General features: G+C 49.8%; 1 protein-coding gene and 1 pseudogene across 1 annotated transcript in view; both read left to right on the plus strand.

Annotated features, from left to right (window-relative positions):
• NEURL1 (neuralized E3 ubiquitin protein ligase 1) overlaps positions 1–24,552 on the plus strand; it is a 78,800-nt gene that overhangs the window by 18,202 nt on the left and 36,046 nt on the right. The gene's annotated exons all lie outside the window — the stretch shown is intronic.
• LOC132015477 (transmembrane protein 14A-like) lies at positions 1,397–1,708 on the plus strand (annotated as a pseudogene).

Raw genomic sequence — 24,552 nt, forward strand, 5'->3', positions numbered from 1 at the left:
ACTCTCAATGATGGCTGTACCCGCTTGCCCAGGGGGCTGTGAACAAGGGTGCGTGCCTCGTGGCCTCCTAGCCCTCTGACAGCCCTCTCTGGCAGGTGCATCTTCCTGCCTGCCCCAGGGGTCCCCCTCTGTTCTACCCAAGTTGGGGAGAGCCGTGAGTAATGCAGAGCCAGGGTGAGGCCATACAGGGAGTTCCCAGCTCAGGGGCACTTTCTCTAGTGTTTGAGAAGAAGTTCTCCTTTAGGACAAAGCCCCTTCCCTAGGACCCAGGAGACTCAGGCATCTCAGGAGACTGGTGAATTTCCTCCCCCACCAGGTATGTCTGGGGATGGAGGGGGTGCTCTGTCTGGGTCTGCAGGGACTCTCTGAACCCCACTATGTGGGCCTGGCCGAGGTACTTTGGAGGTTGAGAGTCCTGGGGATCCCCCTGGGCATAGGAAACTCAACCCGGACATTGGACTCTGGTGTGGTCCAGCAGGCCTCTGGAGTTCCCCATGGGCATGGCAGGGGAGCCCAGGGCGAGGAGGGAGGAGGAACGGCAGGCAAGGGAGGGGCGCTGTGGTTGAGGGATGGACTCGGGAGTCAGATTTTGTCTTTGCTCCCTGCGCTACCTGGGGCCAGAGGCTTAACTTCTGCATACCCTCATCCTTTATCGGAGAGAATGCTTGATGAGTCATGAATGCATGATAAATACCAGTTACTGTGCTCATCATTAGGCTCAAGCAGCAGGTCCCAGCTTAGACATCACTTCCACCAGGAAGCCTTCCCTGATCCCTGTCCCATCCCCACGTGGGTTAGATGGCTTCTGTGTCCTCCTCACTGCCAGCCCTGTGCCCCACTCGCGGCATGGATCTGACCAGCTTCCACGGCCTGTTCAGCTGTCAGTGTCCCGTGTGGCCTGTGCACTCCCCACTGCGTTGCTGCCCCAGGGCCTGGCTTACACAGTAGGTGCTCAACAAATATTTTGAAATGAATGCAAGTCATACTTTTCTTTTCATATCCCCTCAGTGCTGCAAAAGCTCTCTTTCTTTCCCTGGTTGAAAGGACATTTGCTGTATACCAGGCTCTGGGGCCAAGGCCAGAGAAGGGAATAGTGATGTGGGGATTCTTGGTTCACTCATTCATTCCCTGATGGCACAGATGTTCTCGGGGTGCTGGGCCTCATGCCAGCCTCTGGGGATGAATGTGGCTCCATCCTTACAGCCCTCGTGTTGCTGATCCTTGGTGTTGACAAAGGTCAGAGGAGAGGAGGGTGGTCAGCTAGGCTGAGTAGAGTCAGGGAAGGCTTCCTGGAGGAGAGATTGGCTTTGAAGAATGATGGGAGGCGGAATCGGGAGGCGCTGGCAGAGGGGATCACTTCTGGACACCAGCAGTAGAATCGCAACCTTGCCTGCCAATGGACCTGATCGGTTTTGGTTATGCGGCCCTTGTGACGTTTGGTAGCATCTTGGGATATAAGCGGAGACGTGGTATTCCATCTTTGATCGCTGGTCTTTTTGTTGGATTTTTGGCTGGCTAGGGAGCCTACCGTGTCTCCAGTGACAAGTGAGATGTCAAGCTGTCACTGTTTACAGCTTTCTTCCTGGCCACCATAATGGGTGTGAGGTATAAGAGATCTAAGAAGATTGTGCCAGCTGGGCTGGTTGCAGGTTTAAGCCTCATGATGATTCCGAGACTTATTGCTGCTCTGAGAATCCAGAGGAACTGACGACTAAATTCACGTGATTCTCCTGTAACGGGCAGAGCACACACTTTGGATTTAAAAGATAAACTTCCACCTGGAATCTTACATGTCTTATTTTATGTTGCAAACAACAGAAACGCTCCAAAGTAAACACCAGTTTGAGGGATTTTTTTTTTAAACCCCAAATTCTACTGTTTTCTACTTGTCAGATAATGGTCTCATTAAAGATATTTAATAAATCATTATACACCCCCCAAAAAAGAATGACGGGAAAGTTTGGGTAGATAATGGATAGGCCTTCACTTGGCGGTGCACAGAGAGCAGATAAGATGGGGCTGCCTGTGTTTGGAAATAAGGCAAAGCTGACCAATGACATTGTGGCCTGAGGGTGTTGCTGAAGATGGGTTCACAAGCTGTGGGTAACACTGATCCTCACTCTGCCATCCATAGATGGGTGACTCTGGGCAGGTCACGGCTTGCCCCAAGTGCTGGTGTATTTACCTCTAGGATGGCAAGCTGGCCTCTCGCTGTGGTCAGATGACTCCTCTGTGCAAGGAGATGGCCCAGGTAGTAGAGGGGTGGAGGGCAGGCCTTTGGAGGGGGGGAGGCTAGGAAGCAGGTATGGGGGTGGGGGTACGTGGGAAAACAGGAAAGCAGTCCTGCTTCAGGCTTCTGTTTTGTAAATAATTAAATTCTTATCTGGGGTTTGTGGTGCCCACACCGCAGGAGGCAGGTGGGGCACCTGGGAACAAGGTGCCTTATTGTCTAGGAAGTGGTGGAGGCCCTTCCCTCCCCTCTAGCATCCCTCCCAGCCCCCTGGTCATGGCAGATGGGCTGGGAGTAGGTACTCTTCTAGGGTCTTCTGACCTTGTCACTCCTTCCCTGCATTTCTCTTTCTCCCTGTCTCCACCTTGGCATTGTCTGGTTCTCTTTCACGGTCTCACCTCTAAAAGCACCACTTGCCCCCTGTACCCCCAGGTCCCAGGCCCCTTGGCACTATTACTCTGTACTGACCCCCAGTGGCCTTTCCCAAACACCCCCACCTCCTGGAGTCCAGCACTACCCCCCAGGTCTGGTCGGGGGGCTTCAGGGGAGCACTGACCTCTCCCTCGCCCCGTGCTCCAGAGACAAACAGTCGTTTTTTGTTTTTGTTTTTTTTTTTTTTTCATTTTTAGTGCTTAATACTGAGAATGTGAAGGTCTGTTTAGTCTTGTCCAGCTAACATAAACCAGCCGGAACTGGGCCATGGCGGGGTCTTTGCTGTAAGTTCCCTTATTTGGAATGAAATTCATTGTTTTTCAGTGGGAGGCAGTGGAGGTTTTGGGGAGGCCCCTCTGGGCCCCCTCTTCATGATGCGGCCTGCAGGGCCCCTCCAAAGGTCACCGCGGTGTCTGTAACATAAAGCCTGTACCTAGGACACCAGTTACCCCCAGTACCTCAGGGACGGAGGGGGGGCCTGGGATCATGTTGTCCAGCACTGACCTTTTCCAGGAGGGAAACTGAGGCTCAGAGAGGAGAAGGGACCTGCCCAGAGTCCCAGGGCAAGTTAGGAGCAGATGGAGGTCTAGACGGCTCCTGATTCTCTGGCTCTCAGATCTCTGTGCTGTGCCAGGGTGCCTCTGGCCTAGGAGCTTTGCGGTGGGGGTGAAGGGTAGTGGGGGGCGTTGATGAATCTGGCTGGAAGTGGCCTTTCAGCTGGGAATCATCCAAGGCTTCTGGCCTAGTGACTAAACAGAGGCCTGGGGCAGTGAGCTGGGGGCCCGGGATATGAGAGCCGAGCCGAGGAAAGGCAAGAAAGCTAGAGGGAGTGCAAGGGAAGGGGTGGTGGCTGAGGGTCCAGGAGAACTGGTTCTAGTCCTGACTGCTGCTTTGCTGTGACTTCAGGCTCTTGGATTCCTTCTTTGACCTTGGTCTTCCCTACTTGTCCTAGAGACTCAGCCTTTTTTGTGCCTCCCCCAGGGTGTGCCTTGGATGAACCACGGCCGAACCAAGGCCAGGGGTGATGGGCTATATGAACCTGCTCACACGGCAGCTTATTATCCCTCTCTGGGCCCAGGTTTCCCTTCCTTGCAAAGGGGTGTGTGGCCCCTTCATGAGTCTTCTGCAAGATCATGAGGTTTCGGTCTTGACTGATGCTTTCTTTCTTTCTTTTTAAAGACTTTATTTATTTATTTGGCAGACAGAGATCACAAGTAGGCAGAGAGGCAGGCAGAGGGAGAGGGAGAAGCAGGCTACCCGCTGAGCAGAGAGCCCAATGTGGGGCTTGATCCCAGGACCCTGGGATCATGACCTGAACCGAAGGCAGAGGCTTTAACCCACTGAGCCACCCAGGCGCCCCTTGGCTACTCATGAAGGGTACAGGCTTCAAAACCTGCGGTTCTACAGGGAGCAGTGCGGGTCTTTGCAAGGAGGGTGTGAACTCATATACTCAAAATGTCTCCCCATGCCCAAAAAATAGAGTGGGGGGGGGTGGGGCAGGAAGCAGGCCAGCATGGTGACTGCTGCCTTTGAGCCACATAGCTTACCCTGGCCCGCCTTGGGGCTCCCTGTGGCCCCGCTTCATTTGCTCTATCCTGGGCCCCTACTGGAAAAACAGCAAGTGCATGTTTAGATATTCTTTCTAGCGGGAGTTCCCCATTTAACATCCTTGTAGAAAGAGCTTCTCATTTATTCACTGATTCTTTTCACAGAGATCACACAGCTGGGACGTAGGAAGCTGTAACTGACCAGTGTAGGAATCCCTGGGTCTGAAAAAGGAAAGATGTTAGAAAGCGCAGGCCTGAGAAATCGCAGCTAGAAGGCCCTGGTGCTGGGGAAATCAGGGCAGGAGACACGGTGCTGTTTACTACGAACATTCCATTCACAGCTCTTTTAGCAGTAATGCTAGTACTAGTATCCAAGGCTGCGTATCAAGGTATGTTAAACGTCTGCTTCTACATGGTTGTTGAGGCTTCTACATGGTTGTTGAGGCGCTCGTTTACAAAAGATCATCTCCTTGCCGAGAGCCATCCACACCCTCGCAAAACATTAAACTCAGCATTAAAGTGAATGGAGATAACGTAAAGACATACACACTGCTCCTGGGCATCTCTGGGCAGTGGGAAGCCATTGAAGGTTTTAGATTTGCTTTTTAGGTAGATCAATCTAGCTGCCTTGTGGATGATGGATTTAAGAGGGACAAGATGGGGGCAGGGAGGGGCACCTGGGGGGCTCAGTGGGTTAAGCCGCTGCCTTCGGCTCGGGTCATGATCTCAGTGTCCTGGGATCCAGTCCCGCATCGGGCTCTCTGCTCAGCGGGGAGCCTGCTTCCTCCTCTCTCTCTGCCTGCCTCTCTGCCTACTTATGATCTCTCTCTGTCAAATAAATAAAAATTAAAAAAAAAAAAAGATGGGGGCAGGGAGACTAGTTATGGTGGGAGCACAGCTGTCTCGGGGAAGGATGCCTAAGCCTGAAATACAGTTTTGGCGAAAGAGAGGAATTTGAGACACATTGAGCGGGGTGCTTGGCAGCACTGGTAAACAGATGGTGGGGGTTGTAAGGGAGAAGGAAGAACCCAAGATGGTGCCCAAGTTTTCAGGTGGCTGGGAAGATGGGAATTCCATTGAGACCCCGGGCCGGAGAGGAGGATCGGAGGGGAGGCTGGTGGGTTGAGTTTTGGGATGCCAGAGGAGGGCTGAGGCATTCTGGGAGAGACTTTTGGGTCAGTGGCTCCATGTGTGAGCTCAGAGTTCAAGGGGGAAGTCATGGATGCAACCTGTTGGCAGCAATGGGTGCCGCTTAAACCTTGAAGGTGAATGATGGATTCCAGGGTAGACAGAACAAAACTGAAGAAGTGGGGCGAGGAGTAAGAAAAAAAACCAAGGAAAGACAACGGACCAGAAAGGATGATGGAGGCCATGGGGCTAGAGTTTAGAGATCGTGATATGGCATAAGAAGTGGTTCTCAGACCTTAATGACCCATCAGATTTCCTGCAGATTGTAAAAATGCAGGTTGCTGGAGCCTAACCCCGGATAATCTGGCAGTCTAGGCGTGGGCTTCTGGGATCTGCTTTTTTAAATAAGAGTCTCAGGTGATACTGATGTGAGAGTTCTATGGACCACCCACTGTGAAACACTTCCCTGGGAGTCGGGTCAGATCTGGGCTCAAATCTTGGTTCTTGGGTCTTGACCTTGGTCAAGTGTTTTGATCTTCCAAACCTTTGGCTTCTTCATTGGTAAGCAGGCATTCTAGTGCCCACTTCACAAGGTCACTGTGTGGATTAATTGGGGTGGCTCAGGACCTGGCCTTAGTAAAATGTCAGTAAACAGCAGCCACTTCTTGTTCATAATTGGGAGTTTGACGATAGTGAGCGACGGGACAGGGTTCAACCTGGTGGGAGTCCTCCCCCGCCTAGCGTCCAGCTGGCCCCAGATTCCATCTCCAAGTTGTCTTGTCTTAGCTGATAGGACTGGTGGGGGGCTCCTGGCTCATCTAATCTCATGAATCAAATCAGAAGTCAGCTTACCACTTGGCAGTGAGAAATTTACTGTCAGATGGACCAGACAGCGTGTCAACTGCTTGCCATTTTCTCCCGCTGCAGGACGCTCCTTGAGTGTCGGGTGAACCTGGCATCTGGCTGGGGAGCTGAGGCCACGATCTGAGGATTTAATGCCCTTGGGCCCTGAACTCCACCCAGACCACTTCACCCACAGGGAGATGCCTGCTGAGTGGACCCAGCACCAGGCCAGCCCTGGCTGTGCTCCTGTGGACCCCACTACAGTTTGCTTCAGGGACACCCCCTTTTCCCTGATTCCTTGGCATCCAGTGAACACCTCTTTGCTTTAGGTTTATTAATACCTCCGGTCAGGCCTCTTTTACTGGGGCTGTTTCATCTCTCAAGGGTAACTTTGCATGCTTTGATTCATGACCAGATCAGTTGATTTCAATCAGTTGATTTCATAGACTGAAAATCGGGCAAAGCTTATTATGAAGTGCACTGGGGAGGCACCTCATGGTGGCCCTCTCCCCACTGCATACAGGCTTTCAGGAAGGAGGGCTTGTGGTAAGTCCGTGATGGCACCTCTGTACACAGGATGACTTTGCAACTTTTTTTTTTTTTTTTAAAGATTTCATTTATTTGACAGACAGAGATCCCAAGCAGGCAGAGAGGGGGTGGGGAGCAGGCTCCCCGCTAAAGCAGAGAGCCCCATGCAGGGCTCGATCCCAGGACCCTGGGATCATGACCTGAGGCGAAGGCAGAGGCTTTAACCCACTGAGCCACCCAGGTGCCCTGACTTTGCAACTTTTAATATTCAGTGGTACTGTTTTTTAAAAATGTCCACCACATCGTTTAGAGCCCAAGCCGAATTGCACAGTATGTCTAGTGTGTATAATATGGTCCTGTTTGTGTCTAGAGTCTTTTATTTTTTCCTTTCTCTTCCGTTCCATCCTTCTTTTCTTCCTTCCAACTAATATTTATTTAGTACCTACTATGTGCCAGCGACGGTTCTGGAATTAGGATATAGCAGTGAACTAATTCTTTGTCTTATGGAGTTACATTCTTCTGAGTATGAGGAGAGACAGACACAGACACACACACACACAAAGTAAAAAAAAGAAAGAAAGAGAAAAAAATGACATATGGGATGTCAGATGGTGATAAATGCTCTGGAGAGAAATAAATCATGGGGTGTGGCACGGATGGGATTATGGGTGGGGAGTCTGGCGATGTTTACACTTGAAATAAATTGGCCAGAGAAAGCCTGATGGCATTTGAAAATGACCAGAAGGAGGTGAAGGAGTGAGAAATGCAGATGTCGAGAGGAACAACTCTCTGTTCTGTGGTTTGATGTCTTGCTAACTATCTGTGCATCTGTGCATTGTCCATCCATATTTTCTTTGTACAAACACAGACCAAGGCTGAATGGATGCCCACCCAACTGTTACCAGTGGCTACCTTTGGAGACTAGTCTGGGTATGGAGTGGTGTGGGAGAATGGGATGCCTTTGTTTGTATTCTACACTAATTGGCATGGTTTTATTTTATTTTAAATAATCAAATAAATAGCGGTTTTATACTTTAACTTTTTAAAAAATGAACTTCCATATCCCTGCCTTGTCCCCAAAGAGAGAGTGGTCAACAGAGTCAACTCCCTGCTTCGTCGAACTGTATTGAGGAATGAATGAGATTCTTGGTATATAATGGCCAGTGGTTGTGCCTGGTGCTTCATAAAGGTTAAATTCATTTTCCTTCTTAATTTTTCCCCTCAGTGCCCAGGACGGGGCTAGGTGTCCAAAAGTACATAACGGCAATGGGTGAAATTCAAGCCAATCCTGAACTCACGTCCCTTACTGGGAGCCCCCGGGAATCAGGGGCTGTCACACCTCTGGAGGCTGGTTCCTCTCTATAGGGATCAGATAACCCTGTAAGGACTCATCTGGAGGACCTTAAAGCCTCCTGGAGCATGCATGTCGCTTTTGGACACCCTCTCTGAGATGTCACACTGCACCCTTCTCATCATTTTGGTCACCATTTTACTTTTTGTTTGTAAGTAGGCTCCATGCCTGTAAAGTTTTTTCCGGCGAGATAAACACAACATCAGGCAAAGTGGGTGCAAGGCAAGATTTATTAAAAACGCTCTCCGGTGAAGTTTCAGGGCTCAGGAGAAGGGGAGCCAGGAAAGTTGTGCCGGGAGGAGGTGGGCACCCTCGGGCGAGGTTCTGCGACTCTGGAAAGCAGAGTGGCGGAAGTCGCGCCCAAGGCAGGGAGGAGGGGGCTTTTAAGGGGTCTTGGGGAAAGCTCAGGGGTCTTTTGGCAAGTTTCCCTTATTTGGATATCCCGCCCTCATCGGATTCCCATTGGTCCACAGGAGCCTGGGGCGGGGGTCTCAGATTCCTGCTTGGGCCTTTGTTCTCCTGTCCGAGCTCAGGTCTTGTGGCGGGAACTTTCGCCATCTTTAGTAGCCCTTCCTGCCAGCCCAAAAATGCCCAGCGCAGAGCCTAACGTGGAGCTCGATGCAGGGCTCAAATTCACGACCCTGAGATCAAGATTGAGCTGATATCAAGAGTCAGATACTTAACTGACTGTACCATTCAGGTACCCCTTCGTCACCATTTTAAATTCTACTATCATCACCAGTAACAGATGCTTTCAAAACAGTTTATTGCTTAAATTATTGTGAGTAACATACCCTTGGCCAGCATCTTTCTCCATATTCCCCCATCTTCAGCTTCTGACAACTACCATTCTGCTCTCTGCTTTTATGAATTTTACTTTTTTAGATTATTTCTTAAAAGATTTTCTTTATTTATTTGAGAGAGAGAACGAGAGAGAGCATGAGAGGGGAGAAGGTCAGAGGGAGAAGCAGACTCCCCATGGAGCTGGGAGCCCGATGTGAAACTTGATTCCAGGACTCCAGGATCATGACGTGAGCTGAAGGCAGTCACGTAACCAACTGAGCCATCCAGGTGCCTGACTTTTTTAGATTTTATATGTAAGTAAGATCATGCAGGACTTGTCTTTCTCTGTCTGGCTTATTTTACTTAGCATAATGGCCCCTAGGTTCATCCATGCTTTTCCAAATGGCAGAATTTCCTTCCTTTTTAAGGCTGAATAATAGTTTGTTTTGTATATAAACCACATTTTCTTTATCCATTCATCTCTGTAGATGGACACTCAGGTTCTTTCCATATCTTGGCTATCATGAATAGTGCTACAGTGAATACGGGAGTGGAGGTATCTCTTCAAGATAGTGATTTTATTTCCCTTGGATATATACTCAGAATTGGGACTGATGGATCATGTGGTAGTTCTATTTTTAATTTTTTGAGGAACTACCATATTTTTTTAAAAATAATGGATGTACATTCCCACTAGCATTGTTCAGTGGTTCCCTTTTTCCCATGTTCTTGCTGTCACTTGTTATCTCTTTTTGATAATAGCCATCTGACAGGTGTGAGGTCATATCTCCTTTTGGTTTTGACTTGCATTTCCCTGATGATTAGTGAGATTGAATACCTTTTCAAATTTTTATTGGCCATTTGCATGTCTTCTTTGCTAAAATGACTCTCCAGGTCCTTTGCTCATTTAAAAAAATATATAGTTGTTTGGGATTTTTTGTGTTTTTTTTTTTTTTTTTTTTTTTTTTTTTTTGCTGTTGAGTTGTTTGAGTTTCTTGTATATTTTGGATGTTAACCCCTTATCAGATGTATGGTTTGCAACTATTTTCTCCCATCTGTAGGTTGGCTCTTCACTCTGTTGATCACTTCCTTTGCTGGGCAGAAGCTTTTTAGTTTGATGTAGTTCCACTTGTCTATTTTTTTTGTTACCTGTGCTTTTGGAATCATATTTAAAAAGTCATTGTGAAGACCAATGTCAAACTTTCCCCCTATGTCTTCTTCCAAACTTTTACAGTGTCAGGTTTTATGTTTAGGACTTTAATCCATTATGAGTTGATTTTGGTATCCGGTGTGGTATTGTGATCCAACTTCATAATTCTACATGTAGACATCCAGTTTTCTCCATACCTTGACAAAGATTGCTTGAACATAAATGCTTGGATTCATTTGTGTGCTCTATTTTCTATTCCATTGGTCTATATGCCTGTTTTAAGACTAGTACTAGAGTATTTTGATTATTAGAGCTTTATTATAATTTGTTCTTCTTGCTCAAGATTGCTTTAATTTTTCAGGGTCTTTTATAGTTCCATATGAAATTTAGGATTATGTTTCTCTTTCTGTGAAAAATAACATTGGAATTTTGATAGGAATTTCCTTGAATCTGTAGATTGCTTTGGGAAGTATGCACATTGTGGCAATACTAATTCTTCCAGTCCATGAACATGGGCTGTCTTTCCATTTGTTTGTGTCTTCTTTAATTTCTTTCACCAGTGTCTTATAGTTTTCAGTGTACTGGTCTTTCACCTACCTGGTTAAACTTATCCTGCAGTATTTTGTTCTTTCTGATGCCACTGTAAATGGGATTGCTTTCTCAATTTTTTTTTGGATAGTATTTTGCACTTGTCTTTTCTGCGTATAATGTGACAGCATTTGGGGGAGACTAGCTTTTAGTGCACTCCTTCAAAGCATTTAACCTTGTTTTTGTTTTGTTAACCATTTTGGGGGGTAAATGCCTGGGATCATGACCTGAACTGAAGGCAGATGCATTGAGTACATCACATTGTTTTGTAACCATCACCACCGTCCATCTTCAGAACTTTTTTCATTTTTCCAAACTGAAACTCTGTTCCTATTAAATACTAACTTCTCATTCCCCTGCCTCCAGCTCCTGTCAACCACCATTTTATTTCATGTCTCTATGCATTTGACTACTCTAGGTACCTCATATAAGTGGAATTATATGGTGTTTGTCCTTTCATGACTGGCTTATTTCACTGAACATTATTGTCCTCAAGGTTCATCCATGCTGTAGTGTGAAACAGAATTTCCTTATTTAAGGCTGAATAATATTCCATTACGTGTATATCAGTCTCTTTATAGGTCACGTTTTGTCTATCCATTCATCTATCAATGGACACTTAACATAGTTTCTATCTTTTGGCTGTTGTACATAACACAGCTATGAACACAGGTGCACAAATATCTGTTTCGAGACATGGCTCTCAATTCTTTTGAGTGTGTTCCTAGAAGTCGGATTGTTGGATCATATGGTAATTCTGTTCTTCATTTTTTGAGGAACTGACTCAATGCAGTTTTTACCAAAAAACCTGTAATTTTCTTTCTGCATCCCCTCCTCTCACACCCATATTTAATGGATTTTTAAAAAGTAGCTTTTTTGAAGTATAATTGACATACAAAATACTGCCCATATTTCTAATGTATCATTTGATGAGTATTGATGGACATGTGTACTCTGATACCATCAGAGCATCATAACGTTTCCATCACCCTCAAAACTTTCCTTGTGTTTTTTGTAACCAGCTTTCTCCTCCCTGTCCCCTCCCAATACTGAAGTAACCACTGATCTGCTCTCTGTCACTGTAGAATAAGTAGTCTTTTTTTTTTTTTTTGAGGATTTTATTTATTTATTTGACAGAGAGAGACACAGCGAGAGAGGGAACACAAGTAGGGGGGAGTGGGAGAGGGAGAAGCAGGCTTCCAGCCAAGCAGGGAGCCCAATGTGGGGCTCGATCCCAGGACCCTGGGATCATGACCTGAACTGAAGGCAGATGCTTAACGACTGAGCCACTTGGGCACCCCTTAAGTTATCTTTTTAAAGAGTTCTGTATAAATGGAATCATAGAGCACGTACCCTCTTTTCCCCCAGCTTCTTCCACTCCCTTAAGATTTGTTCGTATTGTGGTGTATATCGATAATTCATTTTTAAATTATTGCTTAGTGGTATTCCATGTATGTATCTACAATTTGTTTATCTCTTCACCTGTGGATGGACATTTGGGTTGTTTTCAGTTTTATGCTATTATAAATAGGCTGTTGAGAACTTTTGCAGAAAGTCCATGTATGGACACGGATTTCCTTTTCTTTTGGGTAAATACCTAGAAATGGAATGGCCAGATTATATGATAGGTATGTGTTTAGCATAAAAGAAACTGACAAAGAAAAATAGTTGTACCATCTATATTTTCACCAGCAGAGCACAAGAGTTCTAATTTCCCCACATCCTCACCATCACTTGGTATGGTCATTCATTTTAATTTTGGCCATTATAATAGATGTGTAGTTGTATCTCACTAGGGCTTTAAATGGCATTTCCCTAAAGATGAATGATTTTGAACATTTTTTCCATGTGCCTATTTGCCATCCATGTATCTACTCTGGTGAAGAGCCTACTGAAAATTGCCTCCAGTTTTACTGAAATATAACTGACAGATAACATTGTGTAAGTGTAAGGTATATGGTGTGTTGGTATGATACGTTTATATATTGTAAAATGATTACCACCCTGGTAATCATTTTAGTGCCATGATTTTGGTAATCATTTTAGTGCACTTGCTACCACCACCAACCCATCACATAGTTACCTTTTCTTTTTTGTGATGAGGATGTTTACTATTTACTCTTTTAGCCTCATTCAGGTATATAACACAGTATTATTAGCTATAAGCACCATGCTGTGCATTAGATCCCCAAACTTGTTAATCTTACAAATGGAAGCTTGTCTTCTTTGACCAGTAGCTCCTGATTTCCCCCACCTCCCATTCCCTGGTAATCACCACTCTACTCTCTGTTTCTTCGAGTTTGACTATTTACATATAAGTAATATTATACGGTACTGTGGATTTTTTTTTCTGTCTGACTTATTTCACTTAGCACAATGCTATCAAGGTTCTTCCAACTTATTACAAAAAAATCAGGGGTCCCTTCTTTCTTATTGGCCCATTACTTCTTATTGGGTTGGTTTTTATTTTTGTGTTTTGAGACTTCTCTCTATATTTTGGATTCTCAATTAAATATGTACTTTGCAGTCATTTTTTCCCAGTCTGTGCCTTGTTTTCTCATTCTCTTTAAAGAGACTTTTGATATATTTTATATGACATTTAAATATATTACGTAGTATCCTTGCATACCAACCTGTCACAGCTAAGTTCAGGGACAACACAATGGCTCATATTGAGCATATAGTTTCGCTGGGGGGAACAGAAGGATATGTAGGGACACCAGGAAAGACCCCGCACCAGTTTTAAAGAGTCTTTGTGCTATGGGCATCCCTCATAATGTTTTCCAGAGGGAATGGAGCTCATCATAATGGCCAAGGACCTTGTTTTTATTTGAGATGACAGTGTGTCCAATGAAAAGACTACATATCTCAGCTTCCCTTCGAGCATGGGGTAGCCATGTGACTACATTCTGATCAATGAGTGTAAATTTGAATTGTTGGGCGGACTTCAGGCGAATTTCCTTTAAAGAGGGGTAGATGGCTGGTGTAGGTCCTTTGATTTTGGTTTCCCATGCTCCTCCTGCTTCTTGCTTGGAATGTGGACAAGGTGGCTGGAGCGTCAGCAGGTATCCTGGATCACGAAGCAAACTTGAAGTGTCATGTGGAATGGTGAGGTAGAAAGATAAAAGAAGCCTAGGTCCCTGATGACTACTGAACAGACATACTAGCCTTGGACTGTGTTCTTACAGACTTCTTCTATGTGAGAGAAAACACCTTCAGTGTTTAAAAAATCCATATTATTTCTGGTTTTTGTAACTAACAACCAAATGCAATTTCTAAAGGAATTTGGTTAATATGGCAGTGGGTCAAGGGGAAGTCAATTCTTCTGCATATATATTTATGTCATTGAGATCATACTGTTACGGTATTTATTCCTGCTTTTGTGCTCTTCATACTTACCATCATCAGTACTGCTGTTCCCTCCGTCTTTATAATTATCTTCACCTCTATCACCCTCCTCTTCATGTTGTTGCATGAACAATAATAATTTTCATTATTATAACAGTCTTTGAGAGAATTCACTTCTTGTTGGTGGAGGGTTGTCTGTATGTGAAATGTATTTCTCTTGGTATATATTCCATTGAGGGGTAAAGGAAGGGGAGACCGAGGGAAGCTTTGACATTGAGGAGCATCTGTGGCAATGGGTGGTGTAAGTAATCAGATTTAGGGCAGCTTCGGTGTTTATTGGTCATGGGCCATGCCAGTCATTTCTGCCCTGCAAATAGCCGGTATTGTCCCCCATGGGGAAGTTCTCCAGGGATGTAAGTGAAATAACAGGGATGAATTTCAGTCCTTTGCCAGGGTTGGCCTGTGGGGCAGGTCAAAGTCAGCAGTGCCTGTAAAGAAAGGCTGGGGAAATTACACTTGATGGTGTAAGAAATAAGAAACAAGTGAAGGTTCTCGAGTAGGGAAGTGGCAGGTTTATACAGGAAGGATTGTGGATGGTGTTGGGTGGGGGGGACTCAAAAGTGGGTGGGCCACTTAGGAGGCTTTCGTGGCGGTCCAGGCATGAAGTGGTCAAGGTCAAGTGTTAGGCGGGCCATGTATTGAACAGTTAAGCAGACATCAGGAGAAGATTAAACATGCAAAAAAATTACCAGAGGAGCTACCCGTGTGAGGAAAAATAGGGAAGAAGTGGGGGGAGCCTGGGTGAATCATCAGACCTCAATGCAAGTGCGACCCTCAGTGAAGGAGAGGGGTGGCAGAAAGTTTGGCGGAAGTATTTTAGACTGCAGTCAGTTCTCAGGCAAGTTCTGCAAACCCATGGGGAGTCCTCAAGCCCAAGCCATGCTGCTGGTCAGAGAAGTGCCATCTCTCCCAGGAATGAGCCTGCCTTGATATCCCTGCCTCACTCGGTCATTGGCTGGGAGCCGGGCTGGGAAGCCTGGCCATGGAGCAACGTCGGGGATGGATCTTAGAGTTCCAGAGCCACGGCCCTCAGTCAGCTGTGCTTCCTATGGTGGAAGATCTAAGAGGGGATGAGTGCAGTGGGGGACGCGGAAGGTGAGTGTTGTGTCTTAGGGCTGTTGTTGCAAGTAGCAACAACTTGAAAAATGGCTTAAAAAATGAGGAGCCACACCATCTCAGATCACAGGAAGTCCAGGGGTGGGTGGATTTCTGTCAAGGATGTAGTCAAGAATGAGGTAGGTACGTGCCATCTCTGCTCTGCCATCCATGGGTTGGCTTCCTTCTGGACTGGTAGTGACATGACCATGGCCATCCCAGGAATCACAGCTAGACACAACAATATTTAGAGGAAGAAGAACAACCTGTCTCTTGGGCTTTTTTATGAGGAGCAAGAGGGGTTTGGCAGGTTTTCCACTAAGCGTCATTGGCCCAAAGTGGGCCACGTGGCAGTTCTTGACCCAATCCCTGGCAAACGGAGTGGAACCATGGTTTATATGATGGTGATCGGCTTTTGCCAGTGGTTGGTGCCACCCTGGCTGCACATTAGAACCACCCACAGAACTTTCAGAAACACCCATGCCTGGGCCTGTCTTCAGAGTTTCTGTGTTACTTGGTCTGGCATGGGAACCGGGCATTTAATACCTTCCTGAGGCGATGTCGGTGAGCACCCGGGGTGAACCACTGTCAGTTTGGAGTAGAATGGGTGCTGGGAAGGCAGCCACAGGGTTCTTTACCGTCTCTTACTACTTCCGTGTGGCTTGTGCAAGTCACAACCCCTGGGCCTCACTTTCCCCATCTGTAAAATGGGGGCTGGCAGGAGCCCCCCTCCCACCATTCCCGGGAAGATGGAGCAAGCTCATGGATGCTCACAGACTTTGCAAACTGTAAGTCACCGAAACCTGAAGGATGGTCGCTCATCCTCCTCCCTCAGTTTGGAGGGAAAATTTAGCTTGTGTGATGCCAGGAACAGGGGAGTGATCTCCCTGAAGCACTGCTTCCTGCCATTAAAATAAAAAAACGAAAGAGAAGGAAAAACGGCAGACCAGGAAGCCACAGGCAATGGCAGTGGGCTTTTTTTCTTCTTGGAAGCGTGGGTTTGAAAGTGCTGCTGTAGATGGTTTATGCAAACGACTTGGAGGGGCGCATCCCCCTCCCACCTGCCTCCAGGAGCGGGAGTGAGGGCCAGGAGACAGCCTGGCACAGGGCTTCTAGCATTGCCTCCTGCAGTCCTGCCTGCCTGGCTGAGGGCTGCTGGTTCTCCCCTGCTGCCTCCAGGGAAGATGGTCAGATAAGGCTCTCTGGTTCCTTTGTGTTCCAGGACACACCTGGCTGCTCAGCTTCTGGGCTGATTCTGTCTGAGTGAGCTGAACTCTGACTGGTATGGCCCATTGTAGTGAGGGGGCCTGGAACCCTGCCTTGGGGGTGCTGTGAGGTCAGGGGCCGGGCAGTCTGTCAGCCTCGGCTACCACTGTGTCTGCAGGGACCTGGGGCATCATGGCTGGGAGGGGGACCTTACAGATGCTCTCTGGAGCCTGGATAAGGGGCACATGGTACCCAATAAAGACCACCCAACAGCAGCCCTGGCCTCTCTTCCTCCCTCCTCCTCTTCCTCTTCCTCTTTTCATTCTTCCTTCATAAGATATACTTCATGTACTACCCAGTGCCTACCATGTAGATGCTGGGGATCCAGAGCTAAAACATCTGCCCTTGGGTTGTCCCAGTGTGGAAGGGGACCCACCTCCATCATTTCAGGGCTGGGCTGCACAAAGGGCTATATGGGTCTTGGAGGAGGAAGGCCCAGTCTGCCCTGGGGTGTTAGGATGATCTCAGAGGAGAGGGCCCTCGGAGCTAAGAGACAAAGGTGAGGTCAGAGTTTCTGAGGAACCTTCCTGGGAGAGGAGCAGGGCTTGAAGGGCCACGTCCCTGTGACACGCAGCACACATAGCACCATGTTCAAGTAGACATGTGGTTCTTTTTTTCTTCTTTAAAGATTTTATTTATTTATTTGAGAGAGAGCAAGGGCGAGCATGAATGGGGGAGGGTGGGGCAGAGGGGGAAGCAGGCTCCCTTCTGAGCAGGGAGCCCAACATGGGGCTCGATCCCAGGGCCCTGGGATCATGACCTGAGCTGAAGGCAGACGTTTCACCAGCTAAGCCCCCCAGGCGCCCCTCTGTGTGGTTCCTGTGCATGGGGTGTAGGTACTTGGTCTGGGGGGGATGGCACAGGAGGTGAGGCCAGACACATGTGCTGGGGCCAGCTCACAGAGGATCTTGAATGCTTCCAAATGAGGGTCAAGTTTATCTACTGTGGGCTCTCAGCTGGACAGTGACCCAGCTAGATTAGTCAGGCAGAAAGGTCAGCCTGGCAGTCCTGAGGAAGAGGAATAGGTGGCCAAAGGTTTTGGGAAGAATTGTCCAGATCGGGTTGATGCTGGCGGCCTGAACTTCAGGAGTAGCCAGAGGATAGATTATAGAAGGACACAGTGACTGCTCAAACAGGGGAGTCCAGGATGATACCAGACTTCTGACCTGGCTAGTAGAACTCAAGGGGGAACCTAGGCCACAAAACCTGGGGGATGTACCCGTGCCGAGTGGGGTCAGGAAGAGGACCAAGAAGCAGTGACGCCCAGCTGAAAGCATCCTTGCCCATCCTCGGCTGTCCACCAGAACTTGGTGGAAAGTGGCAGAGAGGGAGGAATTCTTTTTTTTTTTTTAAGATTTTATTTATTTATTTGACAGAGAGAGATCACAAGTAGGCAGAGAGAGAGAGGAGGAAGCAGGCTCCCAGCCGAGCAGAGAGCCTGATGTGGGACTTGATCCCAGGACCCTGAGATCATGACCTGAGCCGAAGGCAGCGGCTTAACCCACTGAGCCACCCAGGCGCCCGAGAGGGAGGAATTCTTAATGGCCTTCCACCAAATGGTCCCCCCTGCCCCATAGCTCTGATTCAGGAAAATCCTGGTTCAGAGCTAAAATGCGTGTGTCCAGTACCTCCCTTTCACAGATGGGAAAACTGTGGCTCGGAGAGGGGATTGATTTACCCAAAGTCATACGGTAAAATGTGGAGGTGACATCAGGATTAGTAAAAATAGATCCCCCCAAAAGAGGCTAATGTAATCACCTCCCTTCGTTGGCCCTGAGGACAAGGAGCTCCCCTCTGGGCAGGAGCAGTGGCTAGGCAGGGTAGAAGGTGTGAGGGGCAGGGCATTGTTTTAGAGAAGGGAAGGTTGCCACTGGGGAGGGAGAGAGCCCTGCTCCCATCTGCCTGGCAGTGTGGCCCAACCCAGGATCTGCATTAATCCGCTTTCTGGAGCCCTTACCTCCGCTGCCGGGAGGGAGGAACCTCTACAGACACTAAGTGCTGCTCCCTGAGTCTCTCTGAACCCAAGCAGGCATCTACAGATCTTCCCAAGCCTTATGAAGTTTTCCCACAGACCACAGGACCAGCCCGGAACCCAGTAGCCCTGACTCCCAGGGAGGGCTTTGTCCTCTAAACTTGCTGGAGAGGTGACCTTGTGCATTCCTGGGGTCTCTCATGGCCTGCCTGACCCTGGGCTCCAGCAGCTGGGGGGAGGGAGGGAGAAAGTAGCCCCGAAGCCTGTGGCATCTTGGGGGAGGAGCCTGAGATTCCTTACTAGAGAAAGAGCAAAGGAAGGCGGAGCAAAAGATGGCAGTGCCAATCGGGAGACAGGAGACGGGGTAGCTGCCGGGCGGAGGATGGGTTTTCTGTCATTGTCTTCACCCTGTGGTCATTTTGTCCTTCTTGGGTCTTGGGCTGTTCTTTAGGTAGGAAGACCATAGTCCCCGCAGCTGCCTTTGGTCCAGCCACGCCTGAGCTCTGGCTCCAGAGGGAAGGGCTGCCAGCCCTGAGCCAGCCACATTCTCATGGTCCCCAAGCCTTTAAGGACTAAGAGCCCCTGTTTGTGGGGCTTCCTGAGGCTGTGATGTGAGGCTGTCTGGGGCTAGGACTGGGGACTCCATCTGGGCCTAGGGCTGCAGGGGCAGTCTTGGGGACCAGAATTCCTTCATAGGCTTAGTAGGCTTGAAAGCCACCAGCCTGTCCGAGGGGCCCTGAATAGACTTCACTCACAGGTTCCCTAGGCCTGGCGGTGACGTCCTGTACTCTGCGGCTAGTGTGGCCCATGTCTGCAGGGCCCTTGGGGCAGGGCACAGAGCTGGCCTAGTTCAGTGGCTGGACCTCAGCTTAGTCACTCGCTTTGGCTCCTGTTTCAGAGCCAAGCTGAGCCCCTCTACTGCTGAAAAGCACCTGCCTTTCCCTTTGTCTTTTCAGAGCATTTGTGTCTCAGGGCCTTGGAGACCTGGTGTCTCCTTGCATTTGTCTGCCCTTCCCCTTGGGACACGTATATGGTGTAAAGCTCTGGCTCCCAGAACTCAGAGCCCCCCAGTGTCAGAGGGGACCCAGACCCTGATGAGGGCGAGTGCTTAGATGTACAGCGGGGACACCTGCTAAAGTCCAGAGGTAGCTGATATTGGGATCAGCAATTTCTTACATCTGTGCCTGCGCCCGCCCTGGGCCCCTCTGAATGACACCACGTTTATTTCATTGCAGGGGGCTTTTCTCAGGACAGCACTGTGTCATAGACAAAGCCCCGAAGCCCAGGCTCCTGTCTGAGATCAAGGTTCTGGGCTGGCTCTGGCACATTCTGGCTTTGGCAGTTCATTTACATCTCCTCAAGCCTGTTTTTCTCTTCTCTTAAAAGAAATGAGCTTCTGCCCGATGGGACCGAATGTTTTTGCAAATCTAGTACTGTTTTGGTGAAAGTGACGAGCTGGGTCATTATTCCAAGAGGCCCTGTGGCAGAGAGGCCAGGGCTTGGGGCCCTGTGTCTGGGGGTGGTACAGACAGATCCCAACCTCGCTGCGTATTAGCTGTGTGACTGGGACATGGTGGCCAGCCTGTCTGAGCCTCCATTCCCCCATCTAGGCCACTGAGTTCCAGTGCTTTCCTTTGCCTGCCCAGAGCAGGTGTTTCAAGATTCTGGCAGCAGATATGATTTTCTTAATTGATTTGGGTACTAGTTTGTCTTAATTCCTGCCTGATTTTTATAGGAGGAGGAGGTGCTGGGCCCCCTGCGGAAGGAGTGAAGGCTTTTCAGGGGAGCCGTGTTGGCGATCATGGTGGGTGGTGGGAGGCAGCTCGTCCTGGTGGGATGAAGGAGCGCTGAGGGGCAGAGGCCCTCGGGCAGCTGGAAAAGCACCTCTGGTAGGGGCGTCTCTCTCTCTCTCTCTCTCTCTCTCTCGGGCTGGGATTCTGAGGCCTTGGTCCTCACTTGCTCTCAGATGGCCCCTGGGACTCAGCTCATTCTCTCCACTCTGCTGAATGACTTCCTAGATACTAGACTCACTCGGGCACCCTGATCTGGCCTGGGCCCCGTGTGGTCACCAGCCCCATCCTCACTGAGGCTGTGCCTGTTACTGTTGGTCAGCTGGGAGGCACTGCCCCCCATCCCAGGAGGAGCACCCCGCAGTGCTTATGAGGGCCGGCTGACCTGCGGGCAGATGCTGCTCCACCATGCCCCACCTTGTGCCCGCTGTTTCTCACCTGTCAGGTGTGTGCTCCTCTGCCTCCCACACTGTTCTGAGTGCCCTGTGTGTGTGTGAACTCACTCCCCCCCACCCCGGAGCCCTCTGAGGCAGGCACCATTATCATCAACCCCCTTTTCAGAAGAGGGGATAGATACCTCGTAGGTGTTAGAACCAGGATCTGAACCCAGGCAGCCTAGTTGCCTAGTGTAGTAAGTGGTCACATCAAGTAGCGTTTACTGATGTCAGCTCAGTGGAAACTGGTTGCAGCGGCCCTGCTGGGAGCACCCCAGCCCCAGGGCCTGGCCCCTGGGAGTCCCAACTGTCATACCCACCTACCTGCTGGTGTCCGAAGTCGGAACCCGGCTGTCGGAGTGGGTGGTCTGCAGTGGGCGGGGGGCAGAGCCAGGGCACAGAAGTGGGGGTGGGGGCTGAGCCAGCTGGTCCTGGGTGCTGCCCTTCCTCCTTAAGCTGGACCTGGGAGGGGCAGGAAGCAGGAGAGAGCCTGAGAGCAGACTCCTTAGAGGCAGGGGGGTAGGGACTCTCAGACTGGGGGTGGCTTCAGCTGGCTGGGGGCTGGGCTCCAGAAGGGGTGGGCACCCTGAGCTCTGCCTGAGTCCTGGGGTCTAAAGTTGTGTGTGTGTGTGTGTGTGTGTGTGTGTGTTGGTGGGGGTGTGGGGGAGGGTGGTCTCTGCCTGCAGAGAAAGGATTTAACCTCCTGCTCTCAGCTGCCGGCTTTTCTCGTAATCCGGACAGGCTTGGCAGGATCAGTCTGGTAGGAGTATGCATCTTGGAGGGGTGAGGCTCGTGTCTTGCTCTAGCACATGTGGGCTGTCTCCTGCGTCACTCTGGGCCTCATCTCTGCCTTACCTCCCCCCTACATGTCTCCATGTCTGCACTTCCTCACCCTCCTCAGCAAGGTTGTAGTTGAGGGAGCACGTTATGAATTCAGGCCCTGGCCATTTATCACTGGTGATCCCCGGGACAAGGACCATCTTCAAGTTTAAAATTCGTTCTGCCCTGGAACAGACACAGAGCACCTGCCTAAGGGATGATGTTGAATCGGCTTCCTTAGATGAACCTGCTGGTCCTCAGCACCCCGAGATGGCATTTGCATTTCGGGCATGCATGCAGTCAGGCACGTACAGCCCCCGCCGGTGCCGGGTGTGGGTGCCAGGTGCCGGGGAGCGACTCCGAGTGAGTGATGCTAACCTGACGGGGGAGATGGGGCTGTCTCTGTCCTCCCTTTCTTTTCCTTGGTGTGACATTTATACTTAGAGCTGTCCCCATACTCGGCATCCTATGTCTCTCCTTGCTAAGGCTGGGCAGCAACCTTGGCCCCTCTAGGTACTACCTGGATTCCTGGGCTCTCAGGGTCTCTGAACAACAACATTGACAGCAATCGTTACTATTACTGGTTGATCCAAGCACGGGGTCTCGGAGAAGCTCAGTAGCTTGCCCAGTCATGTGGTGATAGAGCCTGCCTTTCTCAGCCCCCAACCTGCACAAGGCGGGGAGGGCATCCATCTACCCTCCCTGGCCGGTGACATAAGTCTTATCATAGGCAAATGTTTGCTTCCGGGTAGGGGCTCTGAGGGTGTGGGCTCCATCTGGCACACTCTGTCCTGGGATTTGAAGCCTGGTTTCTTCCTTGTTCTGTCCTTTCTGCCTGGCATGGATGGTGACCCCTCTGTCTGGTCCAGGCTGGCCAGGCTGGCCCTGGGAAGCAGGCGTAGGTGTGTTTGTGTCTTGGAGGGTCTGAGAAAGGCCTGCTTGGCACAGGGCCCAGGGTCTGGGAGGGGCAGCCAACTCCAGGCTGTTTTCTCAGATTCCCTTTCAGTTTCCGCCCACGCCTCTGCACCTGTTGTGTTCCCATCATCCCGGGCGGCTGGCAGCTGTCACTGCTGGGGCACCTGTCCCAGCCCCAGAGGACGTCCTGTAGACTCCCTGGCTCTGGTCTCTCTACAGCACACGGCTCATGCTCTCTGTCTGTGTCCCTGTGTGTTTCTATCCTCATCTCCATGCACATTGCCTGTCTCGCATTCTCGTCCTGATTCTGGGCAAGGGAGGAAGCTTTAGGGTGGGGCTCCCTGCTTCCCGTTCTCCTGCACCAGGCCTCGTCTAATAGGGTCAGGAGGATGGTCCTGGTAGGTTGGCCTACGCCTCAAATGCCAGGTGACTCATCGGCTCAATCAAATTATCCCTTGTTCTTGACGACAAAGATACTATAGCAACCAGGAACTGCCGCCCTGTTCCTCCCCAGCCCCCAGCAGGGCCGCCTCCCCTTTCTGACCTCTCTTGATGGTCCTCTCCAGACCTGAGTCCCCTGTGCCCCCGCCTCGTAAAGAGAAGTTACCCCTCTCCTTGTCTAGTCTTGTCTTCCATGCCTTTGGATGCTCTGACCCATATGTCATGTTAAGTAACAGAAGACATTAAACCTGAGTTTAAGTCCTTCTTATTCTATACTCACTGTGTGACAGTTGGAAAGTCGACAACTTATGAGGCCTCATTTGTTTATCTGTAAAATGGGCACATTACTTCTTGGCCTTCATGAAGGCAGTGAGTGACTGGATCCAGAGCTTTCTTGAGGCTCCTTCCCGTTAGGGATCTTGGAGTCGATGATCGTGATGGTTTCTGTTGTGAATTTGTTCTGTGTTTGTTTCCACATTTGCTAGGTGTGCTCTCGACTTTAAGTTCTGAGAGGGCAGGTTCACCTGGGGACATGAATGAGGAGGGACTTGGTGGGCTGGGTAGCCCACCATGGAGACAAGATGGCACCCAAGAGGGAAGTGGAACAGGCAGAAAGGAATCAGAAGACAGGGAGATGACAGGGAGAGGAGGGTCTTGGGAGTGGAGTGGGTTCGGAGAGCCAAGGGGGTGGAGGTTCCCTGCAGCCAGAGATGGATGCAGCAGGGGCCAGCAGAAAGGGAGGGGCTTCTTCCTGAAGATTGGCAGGGTTTCTGACACACCAAATTGCTCCCCCAGGGTGCATCCAGCCCTGCCTTCTGCCATGGGCTCTGAAGCACTGCAGGCCCCATGCAGGCCACGGACAGGTCTACTTTCTGCAAGATATCCAGGATGGTCTCTCCCGCTAGCAGACAAGAAGTCCAGTCTTATGCCAGTCCACAGTCTCCCCACCTTCCTTGAAGTTCCACACTAGGATATCACCCTCTGTCCTTTGGAAATCTCCTAGGCTCTCCCTCCCAGTAGAATTTCTTAAGGACAAGGTCCCATTATTCCCTTTTCTTCTCTTTCTTAGGTAAGGGGTTTGCCTGCACTTTGACCTTTCCTGGGTGGAGCATGAGTTTTGAGGCGGGCGGTCTGGGTTGGAGCCCCAGCGTGTGTTGCCTCCCACGTATCCTTTCTGAGCTCAGCTTTATAGCCTGCGAGATGGGCCTGGCTCTCATCTCACAGGGATGCTGTGGGGGTCAGTGGAATCATGTGCATGAGATACTCACCGTACGTAGAATTGCTTCTAGCTTCTGCATCCCATTCACAACCTTGCCATCCTTCACATCCGCTTTCACGTCCTTTCTGGCCAGAGAACAGAACACTGAGATCATTCCGTCAGAGCCAGAGGATCTCCATTCCTTGATCCCAGCCTCGCTTCCGCTCAGCTTCCAAAGGGAGCCAGCTGGGTCTTGCTCACCAGTGGGTCCGTGGCAGGCGCTCTACGAATGCTCCATGAGAGAATGAATGGCGTAGGTCCGGGTTTCTTTCACCCATGCAGAAACAGCATCCTTTGGCCAAATGAAATTTTATGTGATGTCCCAGTGAATGAGACAGGGAAGAGCATGGTGCTGGCTGCTGCTTCGTCTGTGGAGGCCTGGCCGCCGCTCTTGGGTGGCGGTCGGGGGACCCTCAGACCCAGGACACTGCCACTTCCTATTTAAATTGGGGAAGTGGACTATAGGGAACAGGGGCCAGGTCTGGCGGGAAGGCCCTTCAGACAGTGGTGCTGTGAAGGCCAGGGGCCTCCCAAGCACCTCCCAGTCCACCGGGAGGGGCCAGAGAGAGGGACT

Source organism: Mustela nigripes, chromosome 4, assembly GCF_022355385.1.
Source record: "Mustela nigripes isolate SB6536 chromosome 4, MUSNIG.SB6536, whole genome shotgun sequence".
Lineage (NCBI taxonomy): Eukaryota > Metazoa > Chordata > Mammalia > Carnivora > Mustelidae > Mustela > Mustela nigripes.